Source organism: Ipomoea triloba, chromosome 5 (assembly GCF_003576645.1).
Source record: "Ipomoea triloba cultivar NCNSP0323 chromosome 5, ASM357664v1".
NCBI classification, from domain to species: Eukaryota; Viridiplantae; Streptophyta; class Magnoliopsida; order Solanales; family Convolvulaceae; genus Ipomoea; species Ipomoea triloba.
The window spans coordinates 31,339,262-31,353,471 of record NC_044920.1 but is presented as its reverse complement, the minus strand read 5'-3'; positions in this window follow the sequence as shown (position 1 = coordinate 31,353,471).

Genomic DNA, 14,210 nt, shown 5'->3' with positions numbered 1-14,210 from the left:
AAACCTTTACTTAGTTTTAAATAACCCATGGATATCCTTACTTAGCCGTCGTGCTAACTACACTTCACTGTGTTTTTATCAGATGCAGTCTAGCGTCAGTTCTTACAGCCCGGTGAGCCCCGAAAGCTCACCGGAGTATGTGTGTCAGGGTATGGACTATGACAACTATATACAGATGATGGAGGGAGAAGACCCGTATGCACCCGGTTATGCTCCCGAGGCTCCCACGAACCCAGATACTCCTATGGCTCCGTCGGCCCCTTTTGTCTCTTGCCCGGTTATGGACGAGGTCCAGGCTGCTTACGGTTTTTACCCCATAGAACCGTTAGACGGTAGCGATCCCCTGGAGTTCATTGTGCACTACCCCTACCCTTGGGACCCTAGCCCTCGGGATGTTTGGGAGGAGTGGTCGATGGTCATAACCACTTCCCGGTTTTTGGACCATATCACTTGGTATGAGGGGGAGTGGCATCTGGTCTGGGGAGAGTTCACTGGCCCCGTGTACCGCAGGCTCGACTAGACGTTGGATCTTTGGGAGTTTCTGGGGAATTTGTTTTTTGGTGTACATAAATTTTTGGTAGCCGTAGTAATGGCTAGGCATAACCAGTGCTTGTAGGTCGAACCCTGTTGGTATTTTGGCCCATGGGTCAATCTTATGTATATATTTTTGCAACATTATATACTTTGCTTAATGAAGCTTCACCAGTTGCTATGTATGAAAGTGTTAAGTACCTGTTGAGTGAATGTTGTGATGAGAATAGTTCCTTTAGCCTGTGCACCTAGAGTGAGGTTTATCGCGGAATGATAGAACTCTCTCTCTAGGTGTGGCGGTAATGCCTCGGATGTACGGGAAGGTAGGCCCGGGGTGTTACAAAGTGGTATCAGAGCCTAGGTTGAACCTTCGGGAATTAAGTCGAAGCCTAGGTTGTGTGGCCTCGTTGTAAGTCTAGGATTGAAATTCGGATAATTCGATTTTCAAAGACTAAGTTTGAGTCAGCCTAAATTTTTCTAAGACTGAGCCTAAGTGTGAGTTCTGGAGCGGAGCTGGAGAACAGGCAGCATAAAAAGGGGGTACCTCATCATCTGTATTCGTGAAATCCCTCGATTCTAGAATGCTTTGATTAATGTTTGTGCATCTTTATGTGCGTTAATCATTGCTTATAATTGTTGTGAGTAAGCATGATAGTATAGTACATTCCTAACTGTTATGCCATAGTTGGGATATCTGGCTGATGAGTATGGCGAAGTGAATGTTAGGAATTGCTGGATAGAGTTTGGGTAGCTGCTATACTAACTGCGTAGCTAACTAACTCCTTAAGAGCTATTATGCTTCAAGAACTAATTTGAAACTGTCGTTTGGTGAAGATGCCGCCTAGACGAAATGTACCTGTCGGTCAGGGCGACGAGATATCGGCAATGGACCGTATGGCTCTCGCAATGGAACAGATGGCTGGATTTATGATGGCTCAACAAGTCCAGAATCAAAGTAACAGACAGCCGCGAGTTGATTTTGCAAAGGCCATAGCAAGCAGGCAACCACCATACTATGCGGGTGAAGAAGACCCAGTGATCTTAGAAGAATGGATTAGGACATTTGACAAGCTACTCGATGCAGTCAACTGTCCTGCAAATCAGCGAGTATCCTCTGCCGTGTACTATCTGACAAAAGCGGCAGACAACTGGTGGTCAACAGTTGGACCCGCCTTGCTGCAAGACCCAGACTTCGGCTGGGAGGAATTCAAGGAAGAATTGAGAGGACAATTCTATACAGAAAGGATCAAGGGAATCAAGTGTGAGGAATTCCTGCGGTTGAAACAAAAGGGAGCGATTGTGTAGACCTATTATGATCAGTACGTGGAGCTGGTGAGGTTTGCTCAGAACATTGTGCCTGACGAAGCCAGTAAGGCGAGGAGGTTCGTACGTGGACTGGATTGGGCTGTGAGAGGGGCGATTGCACCGTTTATGTGCACTACGCTCAAGGAGGCATATGACAGAGCATCTGACCACTACCAAGTGTACCTGGATCAACAGGAGGTCTACAGCAAGAATAAGAGGAAGGGGGATGATAGACAGGGAAAGTTTAAGTCGGATAACAAGAAAACCAACCAGGGAAGATTCAATCCAATGCAAGGGGAAAGGAAGGGAGGAATGAATCAGAGGAGAAGTTCAACTTGCCGGAGGTGTGGACGAGATCACCTTGGAGAGAATTGCCAAGGGGAGAAGATCAGGTGCTTTAAGTGCGGGTTTTTGGGGCACAAGTACTACGAGTGCCAAACCAGGATGGACAATTATCGGGACCCCTCTCAGAAAAACAGTCAAAGGGGAGGATTCGGTGGGAACACCAGCCAGAGGCCCGCGGAGACGAGAAATGGGGGAGGCAACTCTCAACATGGAAACCGGGGGAGGCCGGCTAATGCAGCTCCAAATCCCACCAACAAAGGGAAAGCACCCGTGGGAGAAAGCAGCACGGCAAACCAGGGCAAGATCTACGTCGTTAACAGCAAGCAAGCTCAGGCTAGCGACGTCGTGACCGGTACATTCCTTATTAACTAAGTACCTGGCTTAGTATTGTTCGATACAGGAGCTACCAATTCGTTTATATCATCTACATTTGCGGATAGATTAAAGCTAAGGCCTACTATTGAGTTAGATTTGAATGTAAGAACTGCCTCGGGAATAGTAGTGGCCTGTAAGGAGGGATATGACAATATCACAATAGAAATAGCAGGATCCAACTGTCCCGGAAACCTCATTCGTTTCGATCTAGAGGGTATCGATGTTATGAACCAAACTTGGGAATGGACTGGCTGGATAAACATAAAGCTCAGATAGTATGCAGTGAACGAAAGGTTGTCCTGCGAGGACCGAAGGGAAGGAGAATATCCTATCGGGAAATAGAAAGACAACCTGAACCAAAGTTGATGACGCTACAGAGACTGATAAAGTACGCTCGCAAGGGGTGTGAAGTGTACCTCTGTTTAATGCAGGAAGCTGGGATGGAAGAACCTGAACTAAATCAAATCCCGGTGGTGCGTGAATTTCCCGATGTGTTCCCGGATGACCTCACGGAAATGCCGCCAGAGAGGGAAGTGGAATTTACCATCGACCTCGTACCGGGGACCGCACCAGTATCGAAGGCGCCTTATCGAATGGCACCGAAGGAGATGGAAGAGTTGAAGGCTCAACTAGCAGAGTTATTGGAGAAGGGATTTATTAGACCAAGTGTGTCACCTTGGGGCGCACCGGTACTGTTTGTAAGGAAAAAGGATGGAAGTCTAAGACTGTGCATTGACTATAGAGAGCTCAATCGAGTCACAGTGAAGAACAGATACCCATTGCCCAGGATCGACGATCTGTTTGATCAACTGAGGGGAGCAGGCGTGTTTTCAAAAATTGATTTACGGTCAGGGTATCACCAAGTGCGAGTCGCGGAGCAGGATATTTCCAAAACTGCATTCCGGACTAGGTATGGGCACTACGAATTCACAGTTATGCCGTTCGGAGTGACCAACGCACCAGGAACTTTCATGGACTTGATGAACAGGATTTTCCTTCCATACCTGGATAGGTTCATTGTTGTCTTCATAGATGACATTTTGGTTTATTCTAAGACACCGGAAGAGCACGAAGAGCATCTCAGAACGACGTTACAAATGTTGAGGGAAAAGAAACTTTACGCAAAACTTTCAAAATGCGAATTTTGGAAAGAGGAAGTAGCATTCCTGGGTCACATAATCACCAGGGAAGGAATAGCAGTGGATCCAACTAAGATAAGAGCTGTAATGGAATGGGAACCACCCAAATCGGTTACAGAAGTCCGAAGTTTCTTGGGATTGGCAGGTTATTACAGGAGATTTGTCCAGGATTTCTCGAAGATAGCAAGACCTTTGACCAATCTGCTCAAGAAGACTACCAAATACAGTTGGAGTGGAGAATGCGAGCATGCGTTTCAGGAACTCAAGAAGAGGTTAACGACTGCCCCAGTGTTAACCTTACCTGTGGGAACGGAAGGCTATGAGCTATACACAGATGCGTCTCACAAAGGACTAGGATGTGTCTTGATGCAACATGGAAAGGTAATAGCTTACGCGTCTCGTCAACTAAAACCACACGAGGCTAACTACCCAACCCACGATCTGGAACTAGCAGCTGTGGTGTTTGCCCTGAAAATCTGGCGACATTATCTTTATGGAATCACTTGCAAGATCTTTACGGATCATCAGAGTTTGAAGTACATCTTCACTCAAAGGGATCTTAACTTAAGACAAAGGAGATGGTTGGAGTTAATCAAGGACTACGATCTGGAAATCCAATACCAAGAGGGTAAAGCAAACAAGGTAGCAGACGCTTTGAGCCGAAAGCCAAATCACGCTCTCTGGGTATTACCGGAACAATTATGCAAGGATTTTCAGAAACTCAATCTGGAAATAACAATGCGTGGCCAGACAGACCAAGAGATGAAGCTATATTACCTAACGGTCACTCCAGCACTTTTTGAAGAGATCAAACAAGCCCAAGGGGAGGATGACTGGATAAGGAATATCAAAGAGAAAATGGTGGATGGGAAACAAGGTCCATTTGAATTGCACTCGGACGGGAGCATGAGATTCAAAGGCAGATGGATCATACCTGCTAGTTGTAAGGAATTAATGAACCAATTGATGAAAGAAGGTCACAACACACCTTATTCCGTTCATCCAGGAGGAGACAAACTGTACAAGGATCTGAGGCAAAATTTCTGGTGGATGGGCATGAAGAAGGACATTGCGGAATTTGTGGCTAAATGCTTGAATTGCCAAAAGGTTAAGGCAGAGAGAAGTAAGCCGAAAGGGTTGCTACAACCATTGGAGGTTCCTCAATGGAAGTGGGATTCAATCTCCATGGACTTTGTGGGAGGATTGCCAAGAACAAGAGCTGGAAATGACCAAGTATGGGTTGTTGTTGATCGGTTAACCAAGACAGCAAGATTTATTCCGATGAACAAAACTTGGTCAATGGAGAAAATGGCAAGGGCCTACATCAAGTATGTGGTTAAGTATCACGGGATAGCACGCGATATTATTTCCGACCGAGATTCACGGTTCCTATCAAGATTTTGGGAAACATTACAGGCAGCCATGGGTACACAACTTAAGATGAGCACTGCCTTTCATCCGGCCACTGATGGTCAGACGGAACGAACAATCCAAACCTTGGAAGATATGCTCAGAGGTTGTGCACTCGACTTTCAGGGCTCGTGGGATGAGCAGTTGGATCTAATTGAATTCTCATACAATAACAGCTATCATGCCACTATAAGAATGGCTCCTTACGAAGCATTATATGGACAGAAGTGTCGAAGTCCATTATGCTGGAGCGATAAGAGTGATGCTGTTACTCTTGGACCTCAGTACTTACAAGAAACCATTGAAGCAATCAAAGTGATTCAGGAGAGAATGAAAGTCGCACAAGATCGCCAAAAGTCCTATGCTGATCTAAAGCGACAATTCATAGAGTACCAGGTGGGAGAGAAGGTGTTATTGAAAGTCTCACCCACAAAAGGGGTCAAAAGATTTGGAAAGAAAGGGAAACTGAGCCCTCGATTTATAGGACCCTATGAAATTTTAGAAAGAGTGGGAAATCTGGCATACCGGTTGGCTTTACCAATCGAGCTTGACAGAGTACATAATGTGTTTCATGTCTCTCAATTGAAACGATATGTACCTGATGTGTCTCATGTACTGGAACCGGAGGGACTTACAATGGATGACTCATTGACATATGAAGAAAGACCAATTCAAATCCTGGATTCTAAAACCCGAGACACGAGGAGAAAGTCGATCCGGATGATCAAAGTTCAATGGTCAAACCATAGCCCAGAAGAAGCTACCTGGGAATTGGAGGACACGATGATGGAACGATACCCAGAGTTGTTTAACTCAAGTAAGTAAGAGTCAATCTACTTGTTATGTGTCTAAGATACTTGATGTGCGATGTTTTATGTGCTAACTGCAATATGTGTGCATGAAAGTAAGTAGCGGTCTGCTGAGAAAGTAAGTTTCGGGGACGAAACTTTTCTTAAGGAGGGTAGACTGTAACCCCCCACCTATTTCAGTAAAATTAAGGTTCGAAAAATATTTCTTTAGGCTATAACATCCATGAGATGATCTCCAGATGCTTCGAAAGAATTATTATAAGCAAGGACAATTAGTAAGAAGCTGCGATCGTACGTCCCGGTCACGAACCGTAATAATTTTAGGAACTAGTATTCGAACCCGTTTGACCTAAGAAATGGATTTTTAGACACCCTACTATTATTCTTGAATTTCCTATTTTATTAGATTAGCCATAGCAGCCAAAATTATTTTTGATCGTAACATCGCGAAATTTCGCAGGATACCGAACCTAGCCCAATTTGGAGTTTTAGACTGGAATTAATTTTTGGGTTCGAAAATTATTTGAATTAAATTAGTTTCCACCGAGAATTTATCTGAATTAATCCCAAACAGTCTAAGTAAAGATATTTTGGAGTATTTTAATCCAAGTTAGGTGATGTCTTATCCATTAGGTGTGGACTAGTCAACTATTTGACCAAGACCATAAAAACTCATTTTTCTTCCCCATTTCTTGTGTGTTGGCCGAAAAATCCTCAAGGGAAAGAGAGAGAGTGAAATTTCATCTTCTTCCTCAAGCTCCAACTCCATAGCCAAGACCTTCAACACAAACCTCCAAGATATTCGGTAAAATTTCAATTTTATTCGGTAAATAGTTTTATTTTGCCTCCTAGAACCTAAATCTAAGTTAAAATTTCTTGAAATCTTGTGTTACGTGGGTTGATGAAATTCTAGGGTTTCGAGGTGAATTGGGGGAAATCCCATACAAAGATCTCCTACAAAGTTTGGAACCCATTTAAGGTAAGGAATCCCTTTATTTGGTTGAGGTTGTTTGAAACTAGGTGATTGATGATTTGGTTGAGATTATTTGAGTACTAGATGGAACCTTGTGTACATTATGCATGTGTAAATATATATGATGATATTATTCATGATATATGTGTGTATATATTGTGTTTTTATGTTACATATATACGTATAGATAAATAAAAATGTATGGGTATGTATGTGCATATGTAATTCGTGAAGTGTGTGTGTGTATTAAGAGTATAAATAGATATATATATGTGTGACGTGGAGTGTGAGTAGGTAATATAATTTCATTAATATATGTATTAGAAGGTATAGTGTGTGGGTAGCTCACTGTATAAGGATATATATATATATGTGTAGTAACGTAGGGTGTGTGTGAGTATGGTATATATATATGTATATAAGGTAAGTAGTAATTATATATATATATATATAGGGTATGACTATGCGTGTGGAATATATATATATATATATACAAATTACACGTATGAGTTATGTATATATATATAAAGGTCGTATAATTATGAGTACATATATGGGTATGTATGTATAATTAAAATGCCACCTTTTGTGTGAGGTATGTAGTTGTATGAATCATGATTATACATGTGAGTAATAAGAAGAACAACACTATGTAGTTGGGTAGTACGTGTTTGAAAGAATAAATGTTGTTATGTGTTACGCATATGTTGAAGTGGGGAAATGTACATGTTTATGCCTTGAGACGTGTGTGTTAAAGGTGAGGCTTATGTGAATTTTTGTGAAGATAAAAGTGTAGGGCAATTACACTTGAATTACCATAGTGACATGATGTTAGTAGATCATTCAAATATTTTGAAAAGAAAGGTAGAGTTCTTGAGTTGGGTTGAAAGGGGAATTTAATTCCGGGTGTTGGGATTTACCCAAGTATGTTCAAACTATTTTCAAAGCAAGAAAGGGGAAAGAATAGAAAAATATTTTCAAACCTTAGTTCTAGTAAAGTTGTGAAGGATCTTGTTAACCACGGAATAAAGATGAGCTTAAAGTGCCTATTCCGCATGGTAATTATGTGTATGATCAATCATACTGTGGGCGAAGTCTATTCGCCGAGTACTATATCACCCGGAAGGAAAAGGACTCCTACGGGGGTGTGCACACTTAAGTATAGTCACTCTATGTTCGGGTAGGTGTCGTTCTTATGAACCTAGTGAGGCTAGCTAGGAATCATTCCAACGCTCCTATAAGTCCAGGGGATCAGTATTAGACCGGGCGATGACCACTGAACCCGAGTTCAACGATCCAAGTGGTCAGAAGTGGAGAAAGGACTCCAAAGGTCTCACACTTTCTATCTAGGACTAAGAAGGTTTTTGAAATGTGAATGTAGTTACTCCGTAGCTACGGGAAAGAAAGATGTGACAAGTAATTAAATACCCAAAGTTTGTGGGTAATCTTACTCTTTGAAAGGTGGAAAATGATGAGGATCTCTTTGTGAGGAAAAGTTTTCTACTAAAATGGTTACAAGCAAGATGTACGAATTATGTTTATATTACTTGCTAGTATGCTTATCTGTTTAACGTTATATTATTGAGTATGTGAATGATTACTACATGACCTTGTCAAGAAGGAATGTTATCAACATAGTTGAATTCTACTCATGATGTATGCAAGTTGTTGATTATAACTGTTGCAGGTAGAATCTTGCAGATGAGTAAGGTATAGGGTATCCTAAGTACTCTTTTGTTTCAAAACCTTTACTTAGTTTTAAATAACCCTTGGATATCCTTACTTAGCCGTCGTGCTAACTACACTTCACTGTGTTTTTATCAGATGCCGTCTAGTGTCAGTTCTTGCAGCCCGGTGAACTCCGAAAGTTCACCGGAGTATGTGTGTCAGGGCATGGATTATGATGATTACATACAGATGATGGAGGGAGAAGACCCATACGCACCTGGTTATGCTCCCGAGGCTCCCACGAACCCAGATACTCCTATGGCTCCGTCGGCCCCTTTTGTCTCTTGCCCGGTTATGGACGAGGTCCAGGCTGCTTACGGCTTTTACCCCATAGAGCCGTTAGATGGTAGCGATCCCCTGGAGTTCATTGTGCACTACCCCTACCCTTGGGACCCTAGCCCTCGGGATGTTTGGGAGGAGTGGTCGATGGTCATAACCACTTCTCGGTTTTTGGACCATATTACTTGGTATGAGGGGGAGTGGCACCTGGTCTGGGGAGAGTTCACCGGCCCCGTGTACCGCATGCTTGACTAGACGTCGGATCTTTAGGAGTTTCTGGGGAATTTGTTTTTGGTGTACATAAATTTTTTTAGCCGTAGTAATGGCTAGGCATAACCAGTGCTTTTAGGTCGAACCCTGTTGGTATTTTGAGCCCGAGAGGCTTCCTATGTATGTATTTTGAAAAAAAATATTATGAACCCTGCTTAATGAAGCTTCATCTATTAACATGTCTGAAAGTTGTAAGGTCTGTTGAGTGGTTGTTGTGATGAGGATAACTCCTTTAGCCTGTGCACCTAGAGTGAGGCCTATCGAGGAACGATAGAATTCTCTCTCTAGGTGTGGCGGTAACGCCTCGGATGTACGGGAAGGTAGGTTCGGGGTGTTACAAAGTGGTATCAGAGCCTAGGTTGAACCTTCGGGAATTAAGTCGAAGCCTAGGTTGTGTGGCCTCGTTGTAAGTCTAGGATTGAAATTCGGATAATTCGATTTTCAAAGACCAAGTTTGAGTCAGCCTAAATTTTTCTAAGACTAAGCCTAAGTGTGAGTTCTGGAGCGGAGTTGGAGAACAGGCAGCATAAAAAGGGGGTACCTCATCATCTGTATTCGTGAAATCCCTCGATTCTAGAATGCTTTGATTAATGTTTGTGCATCTTTATGTGCGTTAATCATTGCTTATAATTGTTGTGAGTAAGCATGATAGTATAGTACATTCCTAACTGTTATGCCATAGTTGGGATATCTGGCTGATGAGTATGGCGAAGTGAATGTTAGGAATTGCTGGATAGAGTTTGGGTAGCTGCTATACTAACTGCGTAGCTAACTAACTCCTTAAGAGCTATTATGCTTCAAGAACTAATTTGAAACTGTCGTTTGGTGAAGATGCCGCCTAGACGAAATGTACCTGTCGGTCAGGGCGACGAGATATCGGCAATGGACCGTATGGCTCTCGCAATGGAACAGATGGCTGGATTTATGATGGCTCAACAAGTCCAGAATCAAAGTAACAGACAGCCGCGAGTTGATTTTGCAAAGGCCATAGCGAGCAGGCAGCCACCATACTATGCGGGTGAAGAAGACCCGGTGATCTTAGAAGAATGGATTAGGACATTTGACAAGCTACTCGATGCAGTCAACTGTCCTGCAAATCAGCGAGTATCCTCTGCCGTGTACTATCTGACAAAAGCGGCAGACAACTGGTGGTCAACAGCTGGACCTGACTTGCTGCAAGACCCAGACTTCGGCTGGGAGGAATTCAAGGAAGAATTGAGAGGACAATTCTATACAGAAAGGATCAAGGGAATCAAGTGTGAGGAATTCCTGCGGTTGAAACAAAAGGGAGCGACTGTGCAGGCCTATTATGATCAGTACGTGGAGCTGGTGAGGTTTGCTCAGAACATTGTGCCTGACGAAGCCAGTAAGGCGAGGAGGTTCGTACGTGGACTGGATTGGGCTGTGAGAGGGGCAATTGCACCGTTTATGTGCACTACGCTCAAGGAGGCATATGACAGAGCATCTGACCACTACCAAGTGTACCTGGATCAACAGGAGGTCTACAGCAAGAATAAGAGGAAGGGGGATGATAGACAGGGAAAGTTTAAGTCGGATAACAAGAAAACCAGCCAGGGAAGATTCAATCCGATGCAAGGGGAAAGGAAGGGAGGAATGAATCAGAGGAGAAGTTCAACTTGCCGGAGGTGTGGACGAGATCACCTTGGAGAGAATTGCCAAGGAGAGAAGATCAGGTGCTTTAAGTGCGGGTTCTTGGGGCACAAGTACTACGAGTGCCAAACTAGGATGGACAATCATCGGGACCCCTCGCAGAAAAACAATCAAAGAGGAGGATTCGGTGGGAACACCAGCCAGAGGCCCGCGGAGACGAGAAATGGGGGAGGCAACTCTCAACATGGAAACCGGGGGAGGCCGGCTAATGCAGCTCCAAATCCCACCAACAAAGGGAAAGCACCCGTGGGAGAAAGCAGCACGGCAAACCAGGGCAAGATCTACGTCGTTAACAGCAAGCAAGCTCAGGCTAGCGACGTCGTGACCGGTACATTCCTTATTAACTCAGTACCTGGCTTAGTATTGTTCGATACAGGAGCTACCAATTCGTTTATATCATCTGCATTTGCGGATAGATTAAAGCTAAGGCCTACTATTGAGTTAGATTTGAATGTAAGAACTGCCTCGGGAATAGTAGTGGCCTGTAAGGAGGGATATGACAATATCACAATAGAAATAGCGGGATCCAACTGTCCCGGAAACCTCATTCGTTTCGGTCTAGAGGGTATTGATGTGATACTAGGAATGGACTGGTTGGATAAACATAAAGCTCAGATAGTATGCAGTGAGCGAAAGGTTGTCTTGCGAGGACCGAAGGGGAGGAGGATATCCTATCGAGGAATGGAAAAGCAACCTGAACCAAGGTTGATGACGATGCAAAGGCTGATGAAGTACGCTCGCAANTCCCGGAAACCTCATTCGTTTCGATCTAGAGGGTATTGATGTTATACTGGGAATGGACTGGCTGGATAAACATAAAGCTCAGATAGTATGCAGTGAACGAAAGGTTGTCCTGCGAGGACCGAAGGGAAGGAGAATATCCTATCGGGAAATGGAAAGACAACCTGAACCAAAGTTGATGACGCTACAGAGACTGATAAAGTACGCTCGCAAGGGGTGTGAAGTGTACCTCTGTTTAATGCAGGAAGCTGGGATGGAAGAACCCGAACTAAATCAAATCCCGATGGTGCGTGAATTTCCCGATGTGTTCCCGGATGACCTCACGGAAATGCCGCCAGAGAGGGAAGTGGAATTTACCATCGACCTCGTACCGGGGACCGCACCAGTCTTGAAGGCGCCTTATCGAATGGCACCGAAGGAGATGGAAGAGTTGAAGGCTCAACTAGCAGAGTTATTGGAGAGGGGATTTATTAGACCAAGTGTGTCACCTTGGGGCGCACCGGTACTGTTTGTAAGGAAAAAGGATGGAAGTCTAAGACTGTGCATTGACTATAGAGAGCTCAATCGAGTCACAGTGAAGAACAGATACCCATTGCCCAGGATCGACGATCTGTTTGATCAACTGAGGGGAGCAGGCGTGTTTTCAAAAATTGATTTACGGTCAGGGTATCACCAAGTGCGAGTCGCGGAACAGGATATTTCCAAAACCGCATTCCGGACTAGGTATGGGCACTACGAATTCACAGTTATGCCGTTCGGAGTGACCAACGCACCAGGAACTTTCATGGACTTGATGAACAGGATTTTCCTTCCATACCTGGACAAGTTTATTGTGGTCTTCATAGATGACATCTTGGTTTACTCTAAGACCCCGGAAGAACATGAGGAGCATCTCAGGATAACGCTACAAACATTGAGGGAAAAGAAACTTTACGCAAAACTTTCAAAGTGCGAATTTTGGAAAGAGGAAGTGGCATTCTTAGGTCACATAATCACCAGGGAAGGAATAGCGGTGGATCCAACTAAGATAAGAGCCGTAATGGAATGGGAGCCACCCAGATCGGTTACAGAAGTCCGGAGTTTCTTGGGATTGGCAGGATATTACAGGAGATTTGTCCAGGATTTCTCAAAGATAGCAAGACCTTTGACCAATCTGCTCAAGAAGACTACCAAATATAGTTGGAGTGGAGAATGCGAGCATGCGTTTCAGGAACTCAAGAAGAGGTTAACAACTGCCCCAGTGTTAACCTTACCCGTGGGAACGGAAGGCTATGAGTTATACACAGATGCATCTCACAAGGGACTGGGATGTGTCTTGATGCAACATGGAAGGGTAATAGCTTACGCATCTCGTCAACTAAAACCACATGAGGCTAACTATCCAACCCACGATCTGGAACTAGCAGCTGTGGTGTTTGCCCTGAAAATCTGGCGACATTATCTTTATGGAATCACTTGCAAGATCTTTACGGATCATCAGAGTTTGAAATACATCTTCACTCAAAGGGATCTTAACTTAAGACAAAGGAGATGGTTGGAGTTAATCAAGGACTACGATCTGGAAATCCAATACCAAGAGGGTAAAGCAAACAAGGTAGCAGACGCTTTGAGCCGAAAGCCAAATCACGCTCTCTGGGTATTACCGGAACAATTATGCAAGGATTTTCAGAAACTCAATCTGGAAATAACAATGCGTGGCCAGACAGACCAAGAGATGAAGCTATATTACCTAACGGTCACTCCAGCACTTTTTGAAGAGATCAAACAAGCCCAAGGGGAGGATGACTGGATAAGGAATATCAAAGAGAAAATGGTGGATGGGAAACAAGGTCCATTTGAATTGCACTCGGACGGGAGCATGAGATTCAAAGGCAGATGGATCATACCTGCTAGTTGTAAGGAATTAATGAACCAATTGATGAAAGAAGGTCACAACACACCTTATTCCGTTCATCCAGGAGGAGACAAACTGTACAAAGATCTGAGGCAAAATTTCTGGTGGATGGGCATGAAGAAGGATATTGCGGAGTTTGTTGCTAGATGTTTGAATTGCCAAAAGGTTAAGGCAGAGAGAAGTAAGCCGAAAGGGTTGCTACAACCATTGGAGGTTCCTCAATGGAAGTGGGATTCAATCTCCATGAACTTTGTGGGAGGATTGCCAGGAACAAGAGCCGGAAACGACCAAGTATGGGTTGTTGTTGATCGGTTGACCAAGACAGCAAGATTTATTCCGATGAACAAAACTTGGTCAATGGAGAAAATGGCAAGGGCTTACATCAAGTATGTGGTTAAGTATCACGGGATAGCACGCGATATTATTTCCGACCGAGATTCACGGTTCCTATCAAGATTTTGGGAAACATTACAGGCAGCCATGGGTACACAGCTTAAGATGAGCACTGCCTTTCATCCGGCCACTGATGGTCAGACGGAACGAACAATCCAAACCTTGGAAGATATGCTCAGAGGTTGTGCACTCGACTTTCAGGGCTCNGACGGAACGAACAATCCAAACCTTGGAAGATATGCTCAGAGGGTGTGCACTCGACTTTCAGGGCTCGTGGGATGAGCAGTTGGATCTAATTGAATTCTCATACAATAACAGCTATCATGCCACTATAAGAATGGCTCCTT